The sequence below is a fragment of the Rhipicephalus microplus genome, chromosome 2 (genome assembly GCF_043290135.1).
Source record: "Rhipicephalus microplus isolate Deutch F79 chromosome 2, USDA_Rmic, whole genome shotgun sequence".
NCBI lineage: Eukaryota > Metazoa > Arthropoda > Arachnida > Ixodida > Ixodidae > Rhipicephalus > Rhipicephalus microplus.
This window is the reverse complement of record NC_134701.1, coordinates 63,583,953-63,602,457: the sequence shown is the minus strand read 5'-3', so window position 1 is coordinate 63,602,457 and position 18,505 is coordinate 63,583,953. Positions and strand designations below refer to the sequence as shown.

Genomic DNA, 18,505 nt, shown 5'->3' with positions numbered 1-18,505 from the left:
TGCTTAACGTCCCAGAACCACCATATGATTATGATAGACGCCGCCGTGGAGGGCTCCGGAAATTTCGACAACCTGGCGTTCTTTACTGTGTACCCAAATCTAAGTACCCGGGCGTACAGCATTTTCGCCTCTATCGAAAATGCAGCTTCCGCAACAGGGATTTGATCCCACGACCTGCGTTCAGCAGCCGAGTACCTTAGCCATCAGACCATCGCGGCGAGGCAGCCACTCCAGCAGCTGGGCACAAAACAGCGAGGCATAATAGATGCAGAGCATCTTAGAGCAGGGTTCAATCCAGTGTGCTTCGCGACCACCCTTACTTCGCATGCGCAACAGCTGACCCAAGCATTGCCAGAACACGCTCACATGCTAGCACATGTCGTCCTGTTTTGTAATTTTGAGTTTTGTAATTATCGAGTGAGACAAGTCATAGGGACATTTGGTGTCGCAAAGACATGGCTAAAAAGTCTGTGAAGTGTTCAGGATTTGGGGTTGGTTTGAAAGTGAACCCAAGTGTAGAAGCGGAAGGAGGAGAGGCTGACGCGAAGTGTAGACAATTTGAGGTCGAGAAAAAAATGAAGAAAATGATGGTTACCCAGAGTGACCTGCTGATGAGAATCGCCGAGCTCGAGACTGCATTGGCGACAGAGCAAGAGAAAACGAGGGCAATGGGAAAAAGGCTGAAGTCCGCCGAAGAACCACTAGCCAAGGTGAACAGAGGAGCGGCCTACGGAGAGAACAGTAGGGAACTGGCAACCAGAACAGCGGAGAAGAAAGAGCAATCAAGTTTGGAAAAAACAGGTTCAGCCGGTTCAGTTGTCGCAAGGCCCAGCTTCAGCGAAGTAGTGGTGGGGCTGAGAGGCAACAAAGCAGCCGACGTCACAGGTGCGAGTAACCCCCAGGTGCAAGACGCACCAGCTGAAAAGTCACAGCATGTGATAATCACATTGGATTCAAATTTAAATGGATGCGCAGAAGCAATCAAACAGAGGGTAAGAGGTGACAAGAGGGTTGCAGTAGGGACGTTCCTACGACGCAAGTTGGAAGCAGTCATGAGGCAAGCGAGTGCCAAACTCAAAACTACAGCTGATAGATAAAACCTCGTTATCATTTCTGGTGGTTTGAACGATGTTTCTTAATGAAGATACGGCAGGACAAGCGACCACACTGGCGAAAAGAGTTGATGACATGCGCGCAACTTCTCCTCAGGTACAGGTAGTGACATGCACGATACCGGAGGTACCAATGCGTGTCGGCAACCTGCAAAGAGAGGTTTTCAACGCAAACCAAGAGATATGGCGGATGAGTAGAGAGAAATTCTATGAGGTGGTGGAAATAAAAAAGAGGTGCATAGGTGGGGTGCTTTGCAATGAGACAGAATTCCCTTCGATGGGCGGCTAGGCCATGAGGTGCGTTGGCGACTTGCAAGACGCAAAATAGCTTCTTTTGGGGGAACGCGGGCCCTTCAGGGTGCAGAATAGCCAGTAACGAGGAAAACAACTAGGGAGACCCTTTGACAGGTGGTATGGGCAGATACGATTCCAAACTGGCACCGGTATCTAAGATAGCTAGAGTCCGAGGCAGAAATAGACGTAGCCACGAGCGCCGAGCAAATTCAGACATGGAGTATATCAACATGCAGGGTGGTAGAAACAGGCTGCAGTGGGAAAAGATAGAATAACAGCTAAAGGAGGAGAGGCCGATGGTATACGGTTTCGTAGAAACACATCTTAGGGACATGGAACAACCTTTTAACAATCAGGACTATGCGTGGGAATATTGTATTTAAACAGAAGGTAGCAGAAAGGGGGGTGGTATTGGGACATTCATTCATAAATGTACAGACTGGCAAAGGGTCAAGCAGGAGTGCAAGGAACAAATATGGCTAAAAGGAAAAGTGGCAGGGCAAAGGACACTCCTCGGTTTGGTGTACTTGTGGACGGGAGCAAAGACCAGAGAGCACCAACTTCACCATTGCAGAGTGCCGTAATTTTTACATTCCTTCGCGTAAACTGGTTGCCAATCATAATGGGGCATGATACCTGTTTACCGTACCCGCTGTATCACTTGAAATGATAAAATTTATTGCTCTAGTGTTCATTTACTGTAGCCGCTGTATCACTTGCAATGGCAAAATAATTGCTCTAGACAAACTAGAAAAAGCACTAAAACGATATGTACTTACAGCTACACCAGATAATTTTCAACGACTTCATTTTTATCTCTCTTGCAACACCGACATTCTGAAAGGGCCAGGGAACCACAAGACGTTCGCCTTCAAAAAATAATAAACGCCACTGTTGAATACGACAGCCATGAAAAGTTGTGTTAGTACAAATGTAAACCAACCCCATGCCTTAGAGGACAAAGAAGGCCACTCGCACCGACTCTGTTACCTGGTTACCTTGTGATGTGACCTTATATGTTGATGTACTTATCTTTTCTCCCCTCCCTCCACGCCCTACTGAACGCTTTCTGCACGTCACCCAGTTTTGCTCAACCTTCGACCTCGCCATAACTTCGCGAGATATTCTGATCATGTGACGTCATTTGTCACTTTATTTCACACCATAATGTGACAATCTTTGGGAATCCATCTCATGTTGAAGACTTAATTTCTGATCACGTATCTTTTTGTATCGTTATTGTTAACGCTCACTTCTGTTGATCGGCGAGGCACGTAAGGTTTTCACCTAATGGCACAGCACTTGGATAACACGCAACCACAAATTTGGGAGATGATTAGGACTCCAATGAAAAGTTTTGAAGAAACCCGACGTTCCAAAACCGACTTGCTTCCCTCCTCAGGGGTGATTGCGGAGCTATGTAGGAGCGGCGTCTTCAAAGCACTCGTGAGGCGGATAATGACCCCCCCCTCTCTCTCTATCTCGTTTTGCCATTGAGCGCAGTACAAGTGTATACACTTGGGCAAGGGTTCCGAGAGAGGGGTTGATGTTATGAGCTCTCCTCTGTATGAGTCACGACTCGAGTGATAACCTTCTCCTTCAGTTCGGCTCACTTTCAAGGATGGCCGTCGCTTCGAAATTTATTCGTTGATCCAACGTCTCAGCATGTTCGGCGACTGCGCTGCCTGCCCTTTCTCGATGTCCAGGTGGCAAGAAAGTGTGACGGCCTGGAGTTTTCCGTTCACAGGAAGCCAATGCACACTGGCCGCTACCTTCAATTTGATCCTTCTCACCCCGCCTGTCACAAGGCCTCGCTAGTGACCACGCTGCTCCAGAGAGCTAACAACTTATGCTCCAATGTCACGAAGCGAAAGAACGAAGAGACCCACGTAATTGCGGACCTAAGAAAAAACGGGTACCAAAAAAAACTTCATTCGAGCCGCCACCCACCGCGCAGAGAAACAGAAAATACGAAAACCCTAATCAACAGTAACTGGCAGCCCCCCGAAACGCCTACTGGTCCCACACGTTCAGGGAGCCAGCGAGATGTTGGCGCGAGTTTTCAACAAGGAAGGGGTTCGCATTGCGCGCGTGCCTTCGTGTACGCTGGGCCGCCTCCTTCCCCGCCCGAAAAATTGGCCAACAATGGACAGGACTGTCTGCGTCGTTTACGAAATTATTCTAAACTAGACAAGAAAGATGGTGAATACCGACCGCCTGAGGCCTATCTCACTAACTTCATGTGTGGGTAAACTTATGGAGAGAATGGTTCGGGATCGCCTCTCTGCATACATGGAAGCTAAGGGCCTCTTGGAAGACACTATGTTTGGGTTTCGCCCACATATGTCTTCTCAGAATGTCCTTCTTCAGTTTTGCCGTGACATAATAGAACCCACTGTCATGCTACACAACGACAAGGCCACTCTTGCTCTCGATCTTAAAGGCGCCTTTGATAACGTTCGTCATGGTAGCGTTCGTCATAGAAGCACGTGGACAGCCTCGAGTACAGTTTAAAATTCCTGAATGATCTGGTTGACAAACTGAACGTGAAAAGGCCTCACTGGTAGCTGAAAACAAAGCCCTTAAGAATGAAAATAGTTGACAGTCTCGCAAGGTGTCACAGCTCGAGCAATACTCACGCATGAATAACGTCGAGATAAGGGGAATTCCCTGCACTCAGGGTGAAGACTGCGTTGTCGTAGTGGAAACGATTTCCAAGAAAATTGGATGTCCAGTTACTCCCTCAGCTCTCGACGTTGTTCATCGAGTTTCTACTAAAGATAAGGGAAAGAAGAACTTAATCGCGAGATCTTGCTCTCGGGGAAAAAAAAGTGATTTTGTCAGCAAGGCACGTAAGGCAAGGCTCTGTCTTGGTGACAACGTCATGCCTGATGGCACCCATACTATTTTCATTACCGACCACTTGACACCTCAGAATAAGGCGTAATTTTCCAGGGCACTGGCATTAAAAAAAGCGAACAACTGGAATCACTTGTGGACTAATTATTGCCAGATTAAGGCTAGAAAAATAATGAAAGCCGTGTCTGTTGCATTGCTGATGAGTCTGACCTTTCCGTTTTCAACCAATAGCATCTATCACCACGCATATATTCATTATTCACCAATCATGGCTTCTTATTTGACACCATCCGTGCTGAATAAATTCATGGCGTACGACTGTCAGTCAGTGATTAACTTGAATGCAAGAAGTCTTCGCAAGCACCATGATGAATTTGACAACCTTTTTTCGACACCTAATGAGGCCTTTTCAATTATTTGTGTCTCCAAGACATTGCTTGGTCATGATGATAATTACCTATATTGCTTGAAATCTTACTGCTCTGAATACTCTTATTGAGCGATGAGTGCTCACGGTGTTGCGGCTATTTTTTTTCACCTACTTTTCTGTATAAACGTCGTATTGACTTTGAACTTATTATTCCTAACTGTGAATTGGTTTCTATTGAGTTCGATTCCTCTGTCTTCAACATCGCCAACAAGAACTTACTCGTGGGCTGTATTTACCGCTCGCCTTCTTCGTCAATTTCTTGGTTCTGCAGTGCTCTTGATCATGTTACGGAAGAAATATCGCATGCTGAGTGCATCGTGTTAATATTAGGTGACATCAACATCAACCTCTTGAATACTGCTTCCCCTAATTCTGCTAATTATTCTAGTACTTTTCATAGCTATGGTTACGAATGTTTGATTACTCCCCTATGTGCTGTCTAATCAATAATGATGGCAGCTTGAGTGATCATGCATTATCTAATTTACTAGAAGAATCTAATGCAAGAATTGTTACTACTGATATCTTGGATCATTACCCTATCGTTTTACGCTTCCAGAATCTATCACCTTCAAAGAACAATACGTAAAATAGATTTACACTTGATAAACCAAAGCTAACTAATAGCGTGGCTAAAACTGAGTGGTCAGATGTTATATCGTACGTTAACCCCCCGGAAGCTTTTTTACAGTTTTTAGCTACACTATCATCGCATTTCAGCTCGCATACTCATAAGCAGATGTGCAGAAAAAAGATAGCCTCCTCACAAAACCCTTAGCTTACAGATAACCTTCTGAAAACTATGCGGTCTCAAGAAGATATGTGTAACAACAAGAAAACAGCCTTTCAATACCAAAATACTTGCCCGTTATGGAAAATTTTCTAACACTTTTTCTGCTCAGCTGAGGAATGCGAAGAGAATTTAACGAGGTAAAGATTGCTGAGTGTGGTATAACACTAAAAAGAAATGGAAAATCGTAAACGCTTATCCTAACCGCAGCAACGAGAACGCTATTAAGCACTGTGCATAACATCGTCACATATAGTAATTCACTGGATATCGCAGATGTCCTTTGTGATGCTTTTTTTAATACTTCCTCTGGTTCCGCTTCATGTTGTGAAATGTCTTTGAACAGCCTACCTCATTCATTCTTCCTTTTCCCGACTACTCCTGATGAAGTGATTTCGATCATTAAGGCCCTTGAGCCCACGAGTGCTGGGCTTGATAATATTAAAGCTCAGGATATCAAAATGATTGCTGCACACATTGCCCACGTTCTTTCATCAATCATAAACCTCGCTCTTAAATCTGGTATTTATCCTCGTGAACTCAAACATGGATGCGTCATTCCTGTTTTCAGGAAAGGTGATAGTACATTGCTGCAGAATTATAGACCTATTTGCGTTCTCCAATTTCTAAGTAAAGTTATTAAAAAATAATCGAGAAGCGCATTTCAAAATATTTAAACAAATTCAGTATTTTTTCCCCCCATGCATTCGGCTTTCGTTCCGGGTTTTCGACAAATCTAGTGCTCATAACACTTACCGATTACCTCAAAAAGGCGATTGATGCAGGTGAATTTGCAGCATCAATATTTATAGACTTATTTAGGCCTTCGACTCCATTATTGATTCCATTATTTTCGCTAAGTTAAAAGCTATTGGAATAACCAGTCCACCTTTGTTTCTAATCAAAAGTTATCTACAGGACAGAAAACAAATTGTTATTATTTCTGGATCTTACTCTAAAAAAACTACTAACATAGGTGTACCGCAGGGGTCCATCTTAGGTTCCCTAGTCTTTTTAATTTACATCAAGGATTGCCGACTAGCCTTTCCTCATCTAAGTGTATTCTATACGCGGACGACAGGACAATATTTAATTCTAACGGCTGCCTATCCACATTTACAAGTATTCTAAATGATGATTATATATGGTGTTTTTTCGGCGCAAGGGCCATTTGATGGCCAAAGAGCGCCAGTTCATGGGATAAGGAATGTGTACAATGATTGTGATTAGCGGCTGTATAAGGGCCATAAGATTCCTCGCGGTAAGGCGGGTAAAAACATACAAGTAATAGGATCATGACCATGCCATGAAAGGTGTGTGTGGTGCGAATAGATGACAAAAGTTGGTGATAATAAAAACGATGGTGGACATGTATGGCATTAGCACAAGTGCCTCACTCGTTCGTACCCTTGCGTCCAAGGGCCGTGAGGCAAGTGCTTTGTTGTGTAGCCACCGCAGCAAAAACCTCTCTGGAGAGGTCGTGCTACGGAATGCCCGGGTATATGATGTAAAAATTATGAATTTTCTTTAAAAAAGCTAACAATGATTTATAACTAAAAAGCGGTTCCCTACCAACGAGCATTGCAGGGTGTAAAGGTATATGTTGTCGGTAGCGTAACGGAAAATGCTGTTTTCTTAGAGATTCTAAGTGTTTGCATTGAATTAGCATGTGAAGGACTGTTAATTCTTTCCCACATCTGTCACACAATCGTGGATCGCCACCGGACAAAAGATATGTGTGTGTCGTGTATGTGTGTCCTATCCTGAGTCTCGTTAGTATTACCTCTGTATGACGCGATTTTGATACTGACAGCCAATGACCAAGGTGTGGATTAATAATGTGTAGTTTGTTTTGTGTGTGTGTATCCCACTTGCTCTGCCAGTATTTCCTGAGGTTTCGTTTGAGAGACGGCTTAAGATCAAGGGCTGGGATTGATATGGGTGTAGGGGCAGTGCTTTTGTGGACGGATGCAGCGAGCTCATCCGCCCTCACGTTGCCTTGAATCCCTCGGTGCCCTGGCACCCAGCACACTACAACATGTTGGTTGAGTGTGTAGAGTGTGCATAAAATGGAGTATAGTGAGACGAGGACCGGGTTTTTTTCAAGACTGTGCAGAGCTGTTACCACACTGAGGGAGTCTGTATAAATTGCTGCTTTTTGTTTTTGTAATTGTTTGATGTGTTTAGCTGCCACAAGTATCGCGCAAGCTTCCGCTGTGAAGATGCTTGTGCCTCAATGTAGAGGGCCAGCATCCGAAAAGGATGGGCCGACAACAGCGTAGGACACAGAGGAGTTTGACTTGGAGGCATCTGTAAAGAACTCAGGACGTGTGTATTTGTGTTGAAGTTCCAGGAAGTATGTTCGGATATGGGCAATAGGCGCATGTTTTGTAACTTCTAGAAAGGACACATCACAGTCTATAGTCTGCCATTGCCATGGTGGCGGATATGCTACAGGAGCCGTTAACCTGTGTTCAAGTAAGACTCCAGTTTCCTCAGCTAGACTTTTCAGGCGAACTGAGAAGGGCTGCCTCATCGACGGCCTGTTTTGAAACAGAATTGAGCTCGACAAATCATTAAGAGTAGAGTATGAGGGGTGCTTCTTATCCGCGTTCACCTTAAGGAAATAAACAAAGGACATGTAATAAGTTCTCTGCAGATGAAGCGACCACTCATTTGACTCAACATAAAGGCTTTCTATGGGGCTGGTGCGAAAAGCACCCGTTGAAAAGCGGATGCGGAAATGTGGCACGGGGTCCAGCATCTTCAAAGCACTTTGAGTTGCAGACTGATTAACAGCGGCCCCATAATCTAAGCGGGTGCGAACGAGGCTTCGATATAGATTCATGTGGCATTGCCTGTCACTACCCCAGGTAGTACGTGACAACACTTTTATAACATTCATGGCTTTTAAACATTTTGTTTTTATATACTTTGTGTGTGGTACCAAGGTCAACTTGTTGTCCAAGATAAAGCCTAAGAATTTATGCTCGGCTTTGACGAACAGACGTTGCCCGTTCAGTTGAATGTCAGGTTCCGAGTGTATGCCTCTCTTTCGAGAGAACAAGACACACGTGCTTTTTTGTGGGTTAAGTCGAAATCCGTTTTCATCTGCCCATTTGGAGACCTTGTTTAAACCCAGCTGAACCTGCCGCTCACACATTGCCAAGTGGCATGACTTGAAGCCAAGCTGGACGTCGTCGACATATGTACAATAGAACATATTGCGGGGGACGGACAAGTGCAAGGAATTCATTTTGATGAGAAAAAGTGGGCAGCTAAGTACACCACCTTGTGGCACGCCTGTTTCCTGGACAAATGTTTGGGAAAGAACCGTGTCCACTCTGACACGGAATGTCCGGTTTGGCAGGTAGCTTTCGATTATGTGAAACATTCTTCCGCGCACGCCAAGGTGGGACAAGTCTTTTAGAATTCCAAAACGCCATGTTGTATCATAAGCCTTTTCGATATCGAGGAACACAGAGAGAAAATATTGTTTATGGACGAAGGCGTCTCTGATCTGTGCCTCGATACGAACAAGGTGGTCTGTGGTGGATCTACTTTCTCGAAACCCGCACTGAAATGGGTCGAGCAAGTTGTTTGTTTCAAGGATATATACAAGTCGGCAGTTTATCATTTTTTCGAAGACTTTGCACAAGCAGCTTGTAAGTGCAATAGGTCTATAGCTTGAAGCTAAAGAAGGGTCCTTGCCCTCTTTCAAAATGGGAATAATAGCCTCTTTCCAGGAGGTAGGCATAGTGCCAGAAAACCAGATAGCATTTTATAAACAAAGTAAGGTTTTTCGTGTTTCGGCTGGTAGGTTTTTTAACATTTCATACACCACACGGTCAGAACCTGGGGCAGAAGTACTGCAGGAGTTTAGAGATGTTCGGAGCTCAGCTAGATTGAAAGCTTGGTTATATGCCTCGTATCTAGTGGATTTGTGTTCGAGTTTCTGCTTTTCTATTCTTGTTCTGTATTTTTGGAAAGTGTCGGTATAGTGGGACGAGCTGGATATCTGTTCAAAGTGTGTACCGAGGAAGTTTGCCTGATCTTCCAAGGTATCACCCTGAGTGTTTACGAGTGGAAGTGTGTGTACTTGTTTTCCTGCTATCCTACCGACCATGTTCCAGACTTTAGCCTCCTGCGTGTATGAATTGATCCCTGACAAAAACTTCTGCCAGCTTTCTCTTCTGGCCTGCCGACGCATTCTCCTGCCTTGAGACTTTATTTTCTTAAAGCTCTCTAGGTTTTCCGCTGTCGGCGAGTTTCGCAGCAACCTCCATGCCCTGTTCTGTTCCTTTCGCGCACTAGGACACTCTGTGTTCCACCATGAGACGTGTCGCTTGCCGGGCTGTCCAGATGTTTGTGGGATGCATTTGGCTGCTGCGTTAATAAGGAGAGCTGAGAAGTACTGCACAGCTTCATCTATGCTTAGCCCACATATGTCAGTCCAACATAACTGAGCATTGTTATGAAACTGTTCCCAGTCGGCTTTGTGTATAAGCCATTTGGAAACTCGTGGGGGACATTCGTATGATGTTTGTGTACTCAAAACAACAGGAAAATGATCACTTCCGTAGGGATTATTTAGAACTTTCCATTGGAGTAATGGTACAAGTGAAGGAGATGCGATGCTGAGATCTATGGAACAGTAGGTTTTGTTGGCAAGGTTATAATATGTTGCCTCTTTCCTATTCAACAGACAGGCACCGGAGGAAAAAAGGAACTGTTCAGTGAGACGACCTCGTGCATCGCAGCGAGAATCACCCCATAGACTGCTATGAGCGTTCAGGTCACCAAGGACCAAATGAGGTTCCCGTAGTTGATCTATTAAGGACTCGAATTCTAGTTTCCTAAGACGGTGGTGTGGGGGTATGTACAGAGAGCAGATGGTGACGAGCTTGTTGAAAAGAACTGCTTGAACAGCCACTGCCTCTAGTGTTGTTTGCAGTGATAAATGTGTGCATGCTACTTTTTGATTAACAATAATGGCTGCACCGCCGAATGATGCCGCAGCATCATCTCTGTCCTTTCGGAAGAGAACATACCGACGCAAAAAATTCGTGTTTTTAGATTTTAAATGAGTTTCCTGTACACACAGCACTTCCGGCGAATATTTGCAAAAGAGCTCTTGAACATCATCGAAGTTTCTAAGGAGTCCTCGGACGTTCCAATGTGTTATTTGTGTTGCCATATTGGAGGTAACATAGTGCTGTGTGTAAGGAAAAATGATGTGTCTGCTTCTTAGGCTAAGCGTTAAGACTCAAAGAACAGGACCGTCGCCGGGCCCCGTTATTGGCTTTTTATTTTTTTTGGCGCGCTCCAGGGAGCTACGCCGATCTTTTTGCACCAGGGTACCGTGGTGCCCATTGCCACCTCAGGGGCACTGCGTGCCCGCATTTGCGAGCTGATGTTTTGGGCTTGGGACCTCGCCTGATGAGACGAGGCCTTCATATAGGCCGACCCTGGGGTGTCCTTCACCTCGGGGGGCGAAACCTTCGGTCCTCTTGGGCTAGAGGTCGAAGGAACCTCCTTTGGTGCTGGGATACCCTGGCCGCTGCAAGAGCTTGCAGCGGCCGTGGTTGTCGCCGTGGTGACGAGTGGCAGGGCAGCCTTGGCTGTTCCTGCCGTGGGTGGGGGCATTGGTGACCGCCTGGGCACACTGTGCCTGGCATGGGCAGTTGCCTCAGGCCGTTGTAGTGCTGCCCCCTGTTGCACTACATCGGCGAACGATGGTTTGTTTGTGAAAAGACCAGATACTTGTTGACGGGCTTCTCGGAAAGTTATGTTTTGTGTGATTTTGATTGTAACAATTTCTTTTTCCTTTATCCATGTTGGACAGGTACGGGAGTATGCGGGATGGGAACCATCGCAGTTTGCGCAGTGGGCCCCATCCTCCACCTTACACTCGTCCGTAGCGTGTCCTGTGGTGGCACACTTTCCGCAGGTGAGTTGGCCACGGCAACTCTGAGAGCCGTGACCAAAACGCTGGCATTTGAAGCAACGTCGTGGGTGGGGAATGTAGGGTCTCACATTCAACTTCAAGTATCCTGTTTCGAGATGTTCAGGCAGAGTACTGGTGCAAAATGTCACAATTATGTGTTTTGTGGGGATTTCCTTCTTATCACGCCTAATTTTGATTCTTTGTACTTGTGTCACTTGCTGGTCTTTCCAGCCCTCGAGGAGCTCATCTTCAGTCAGGTCAAGCAAGTCTTGATCAGATACAACGCCTCGGGAAGTGTTGAGTGAGCGGTGTGGTGTAATTGAGATAGGTATGTTTCCAAACGATTCTAGTTTTGAGAGGTTTTCATACTGGCTCTGATTTTTTACCTCGAGGAGGAGATCCCCACTGGCCATTCTTGTAGCCTGGTAACCTGGTCCAGGTGTAGTGGTGAGGCATTTGGAAACAACGAAAGGCGAAATAGTTCTGGCGTTCTTTTCAGCGGTTTCACAATGGATTACATGGTAGCGGGGAAAGGTTTCTTTCGGTTTTCTGAAATAATTGCAAAAGTCTTCGGTGCGCCCTCTCTTCGAGAGAGGACGATCGTGCAATGAAGGGAGAGAAGAAAAAGCCATAAACTAAATATGAGTTCGGCAGCCATGCCAGCCGCCCACCATGGAGCCCAACACGGGGACGTGACAAGTCCTAAATTTATATGAGGCATGTCAACGTCAGCTGTACACAGCCGCTATAACCAAATATATTGTGCCCAAGACAGAGAGATACACAAGGTTAACCCTTGCCGCCAGGAAAAATTGGAAGTAAAATGAAGTGAGGAGAAGACAGGAAAGATGTAAAGTGAGAACAAAATACGAAGATGTAGGGAGAGAGAGATAGGAAAAGGCGACTGCTGATTTCCCCTGGGTGGGTCAGCCCAGGGGTGCCGTCTACGTGAAGCCGGGGCCAAAGGGGTGTGTTGCCTCTGCCGGGGGGCCTTAAAGGTCCAATCACCCAGCGTCGGCTCAACCCCCAGGATCCCCTTTTCCCCGGACACGGCAAAGCCACGCACGGCGAGGCGTGGGAGGGAGTCAAAACTCCCCCGTTAGCTCGGGTCCGTGGTGTCGCTACACACCAAACGCCTACTTGCACAGGCGCCCCTGCGGGAAGTATTATAAATGAAAATTTTTTGAAAATCTACACAGAACAAGCTGCAAATTAACCATAATAAAACGAATTCTGTCATTTTTAGCTCACGCCAACGCCCGTCCCATCTTTCTCAATCCATTTCCATCAACCGTCACTTTATCACTCCAGTTGATCACTGTACATTTTTAGATGTTGAACTCGACTGCCACCTCAAATTTCTTATTCACGTGTCTAATGTAAAAAGAAAATAGCTCACGGTATAAGTGTTCTTATCATAGCGTGATTGCGTTTCTCCTTTTCTACTTTCTTATCGCGTTATTATTCTTTCGTTCATTCTCACCTTAACTATAACATTGAATCATGGAGCAACACATACAGCAGTCACCTGGCATCATTGCAGACCATTCGAAACCGGGCCATTCGTCTAATAACGTTTTAATCATGTTCTGTTAACGCGAACCAGTTATTGCACTTCTACAATATTCAAAGTGTGTCCGATCTTAATAAATGTTCTCGCCATTTTTTTTAGGACACAACAGAACATATTCCTGTGTCTATAATACCTAGGGTATCCCTCATCATTGCTAACAATACTAGATTCGCTGGAAACAGTAATTTGATTTTACCATCGTTCGAACAAATTACGGAAACTAGTCGCTACATTTCTCAGTACTTGCTTCGTGGAATTCACTACGTCCACTCTAAAATCACTAAATGCCCCTAGGTTTCGATCTTAACCTAAACAATTGCTGCATGATTTGTCCTATTCTGGTTCTTCACTGCTTTAGGGGTTTTTATTCGGCAGTTTTTCTCTATCTTCTCATCTCTTCTCATTCTTGTATTCCTTTTCTGTGATTTCCTATATTTGTTTTATAATTTGTTTATTGGTTTGAGGTTTGCTATCTTGCATTACTGTTTATTCTTTCTAAATTGTTTCCCGCTTTGTCATAGCTCTCATCGACTAAGGCACATTACTTGTTCGATGCTTTTTGTTAACGCTGTTATATAAGTTATTTCCTTACTTGATGCAAATTATCAATAATATTATTATTATTATTATTAAGTCGATGAGTTGCCAATTTACTTTTGTTGTGGACTTTATGATCATGTACAGGAGGTGTCCATTCAGTTCTTACTATGGGACCTTCTTCTGTATATACTAATTATGTACTCTCTCCTTTGATTGACGTAAAAATAAAAAGATTCTGATATCTTATTCTTATTCTAGCAAATCTGAGCTCTTCATATTGCGGTGACAAGGCATTTACCTACGAAAGAGACTTCCTCTCGAAGCGTCAGGCCTTCCTTAAAGTTGAGGATGATGAATACGGTCCATACACTATGGGCACAAGGGGTACTCTAAGGAGCGGTTTTGTCACTCCTCTTCAACATTGCTATGATGCAGCTTTCACATCAATTGGCCCGGGTAAAAGGAATTCATCATGCACTCTACGCGGATGTTATAACAATTTGGACTACTGAAGGTGCCCTTGGAGAAATTGAGGACCACCTCCAGTGGGCCACCTATATAGTCCATAGATATGCATTTGGCTGTGGTCTCCAGTGTGCTCCTGCAAAATCAGAGCTTCTGCACGTCAGAGCCAACCCCAAAGACGACACGAACTTACATATCTTTTTGATAGGTGCTCCAGTCAGAGAAGTCCAGGAGATCCGGATCCTGGGCCTGTTCGTTCATTGCAGGCTCAGACCGGACTCCATCATTACCAAACTAAAACGCATAGGCGAACAGAATGGACGTATGATCCACATCGTTTCTAACAAACGCGGTGGGTTGAGGGGCAGGAATACGCTTCGAATCGTCCATGCCTTTGCACTCAGCCGGATCCTCTACTCTGTACTCTATCTTCGCACTACAAAGCAACACGACCAGTGCATCGACGCTCTCATTAAGAAGGCTACAAAGCGAGCTTTAGACTTAGAGGTAACCACCGCCAATGCCACGTTGTTGGCTCTGGGAATGCTAAACTCTTATAAATAATTGAAGGAGGCACACCTCGTCAACCAAAATACGCGACTTTCGCAGACAGTATGTGGGCGCCGCTTGTTAGGCCGCCTGAACTTAAAACATGACTGCACTCCAGAGGAGACATGCAGACTTCCTGAGCTGTGTCGCCACAAGCTGTGGGTTCCTCCCCTTCCTCGAAACATGCACTCACAGACACACGAAGGCAGAGGAGGGGCGCGCACGGCGGCCCTCGATCACCAATGTGAAACTAAGCCAGGTGTATACTACGTTGATGTGGCAGGGCCGTCGCCCGCTGAATTCTACATAGCCGCTGTAGTTCCCCCAAACAAACGCGTTAATGGGCTGTCCAATCGGGCTTCCAACTCCACACGCACTGAGGAGGTAGAAATAGCACTTGCCGCCTCGCACACAGACTCTAGGATAATCATTACACATTCACGCCGAGCCTGTGAAAATTATCTGGCAGGTGAGGTATCACTTGTAGCCTATGATATTCGAAAGCGAGCCATCAGGGAATCAGACCCTCACCAAAATGACTCCGAGCCACCTGGTTCTTAGAGGTAGTGAGGCTGCGGATGTGGCCGTACGTGCGCTCAACCATCGGGCACCTCCCCCATGCTTTCCCGGCTCAGAGACTAGCCAACTGCTTTTACTATTTAGAAAAATTCTGGTGTACTATTGCGAACAACATCGGCTTTTCACGGTGCCTGCTAAGGGCCTGAGTAAGGCCGATGAACGAACCCTAAGGCACCTGCAGGCCAACACCTTGTTGTCTCCTGCAGTAGTGAACATTTTGACCCGAAAGTCGATGGGCGGTGCCCTCACTGTTGGGAAGTCTCTGATAACTTTCACATGGTGTGGGCATGTCAAATGAGTCCTTCTTTTTCCCCTAACCCTTCCTCAACGATACAGGCATGGGAGGCAGCCCTATTCGATTGTTCAGGGCTGGAGGCTCAGATAGCTTTAGTACAACGGGCGCGGTTAGCGGCCTTGTCCAGCGGGGTTCCGGAATAAGGACCCCCTCCACCTTCCTGTGTAAAGGGCCGTGATGGACCTGCAAACTCTCTATTAATAAATGTTTCACCTACACACTCACTCACTTTGCTAAATTCCGTGCGCCGAGTGCACCTCTTCGTATACCGGCGAGAAGAAAAACCTACCGGAACGACTGAAGCATCACGCCAATGGTGTACGGAAGCTCTACAAAGAGCGCAGTGCACTCACCGAACATGCTGAGACATTAAATCTCCGAATAAATTTCGAAGCGACAGCCATCCTTGAAAGCGAGCCTAACTGAAGGAGAAGGTTGTCACTCGAGTCGTGGCACATACAGAGGACAGCCCATAACATCAACCACTCTCTCGGAACCCTTTCTCCATGTATACACATGGACTGCACTCCACGGCAAAACGAGACAGAGAGAGGGGGAATTACCCACCCCGCAAGCGCTTTGAAGACACCGCTGCTACATAGCTCTGCAGTCACCCCTGAGGACGGAACCAAGTTGGTTTCAAAACGTCAGGTTTCTTCAAATCTTTTGGCTGGAGTCTAAATCATCTCCCAGTTTCATACCCAACAAGAGAGACTCTGTCGAATGTTTACATTCAAACTACGAATTCGGCACCTCATTGTCGATGCGTTTATACTGATAGGTGATTATTCTGATTTATACTAGCTTGAGTTTTCCGATCTTACTTTATCTTTAATCCCAAAGCCCACTCTCAACCCTCATCGTAATCCATGCGGTGATTTTATATATTGTCGCGAGGTGAAAATAACAGGATACAGGACGACGATGCGACCAGGAAAAATGAGGTCTGTATTAACAGAACAAAAGAGCAACCTTCGACGTCGTATTCCTCGGAGGAATCATGGGGGCTGTCCACGCTCATCACTTCGTCATTCTCTGTCTTCTTGCCCAGCCTTTAGCCATGACAGTAGCCTCCCATTCAAGAAAGCATCGTGCCGATGCTTAATAATCAAAGTGGTTTGTACTCGTTGGAAACGCATGAGTTCATTTGGAGAAATAAGGCTTCATCCGTACCACGTGCACAACTTCTGGAGCATACCTTCGATGCCTTAAGGAGGGCGCCGTATCAAGAACAACCTCATAATTAATGTCACTGAGACGTGGTAGAACTTTATAGGGACCGAAGTACCGTCTTAACAGTTTTTCTGAGAGGCCACGGCACCGAATAGGAGTCCATATCCAAACTCACTTTCTTTCCTGGCTCGTAGGAGACTAGTCGGTGACGAAGGTTGTACCGTCTTGAATCGTAGTCCTGCTGGCGACTAATACGTAGACGTGCAAGTTGTCGGGCTTCTTCGGCAAGCTGAGTGATATAATCAGCAACCATTTCGGCGTCTTCGCACTCGTGCGGCCGCATAGCTTCCAGCAAAGTGGTGACTTCACGACCATGAAGAAGGCGGAACGGCGTTGTTCTTGTTGTTTCTTGATGAGCCGTGTTACAGGTGAACGTGACATAAGGCAAGATCTCGTCCCAGTTTTTATGCTCCACATCGACGTACATGCAGAGCATATCCGCAAGTGCCTTGTTGAGACGCTCTGTAAAACCATTCGCTTGAGGATGAAACGCCGTTGTTCACCGGTGGCATGTCCTACTAAGTCTTAAAACTGTCTGTAATAGTTTAGCTGCGAATGCAGTTCCCCTGTTAGTTATTACTACTGACGGAGCGCCATGCCTCAGCACCACATTCTCTACGAAAAATCGGGCTGCTTCACTTCCCGTGGCCCTCTCCAGTGCCTTGGTTTCGGCGTAACGAGTGTGGTAATTGGTGGCTACTACAATCCACGTGCGACCTGCCGATGAGGTTAGAAATGGGCCCAAAAGATCCATTCCGACTTGAGCCGGCATGCGGAGTAACCGGCATGCCAATAGGATGGAAGAGGCGTGCTCGTTTGACGGGTCGGACTTTTCTGCGCTGGCGATCAAGGCAAGCCCGAACATAGTGTTGAACGGTCGCCACCAGTCTTGGCTAGTAGTAATTCTGGCTCACTATGCCCAACGTGCACGTGTAACCGAAGTGACCGGATGTTGGTTGATCGTGGCATGCCAGTAATACTTCACTCTTTAGAGATGTTGGGACGATGAGTAAGTAGTCGTTTCTGTGTGGCATGAAGTTCATCTGATACAGGACGTCGTTGCGCAAGCAAAATAACGAAAGTCCTGTCGCAGTCAAGGTACAGCTGAAGTGCGACCCTCTAAAAAACGTATTATGGGTTCTAGTTTGGGGTCGTCTCGTTGCAGCTGTGCGACAGTGACAGTTGCCGTATTTACAACTCCGACAACGGCTGTATCGTCATCTACTGTCGCAGGTTCGTATGGCGCACGACAATGGCAATGAGCATCTGAATGTCGCTTCCCTGATGTGTAGACCACTGTCATGTCGAATTCTTGAAGCTTCAGGCTCCAGCGCGCCAACCGTCCTAAAGGGTCTTTTAAAATCGTCAGCCAGCAGAGGGAGTGATGGTCGCTGACAAAATTGAGAGGACGACCATACAGATATGGGTGGAATTTTATAACCGCCCAGACCATCGCAAGGCACTTTTTTTCTGTGGTGGAATCATTTTCTTCTGTACGTGAAAGAGTATTGCTTGCGTAAGCAATTACTCGATCGGTGCTATCCTGCCTCTGCATGACTACAGCTCCTAAGCCGACATTGCTAGCGTCGTTGTGCACTGTTGTCGGGGCTTCATCATCAAAGTGTGCGACGACTGGTGGCTTCTGAAGGCGTTGCCGCAGATCGTCAAATGATATTTGCTGTTCTTCATTGCATACGAATGTGAAGTCTTCTCTGGTAAGGTGGATCAACAGCGATCCTATGCACGAGAAGTTCTCAATGATGCGTTGGTAGTACACACACAGTTCTCAAAACCGTCTGACCATCTTTTTGTCAGTTGGCGATGAAAAGTTCGTAACGG

General features: G+C 46.0%; 1 protein-coding gene and 1 pseudogene across 1 annotated transcript in view; one reads left to right on the top strand and one right to left on the bottom strand.

Annotated features, from left to right (window-relative positions):
- The window catches only part of LOC119170869 (arginine kinase-like), a 124,742-nt gene that overhangs the window by 19,142 nt on the left and 87,095 nt on the right, over positions 1 to 18,505 (bottom strand). The window lies entirely within an intron of this gene.
- On the top strand, positions 13,975 to 15,576 carry LOC119170867 (uncharacterized; annotated as a pseudogene).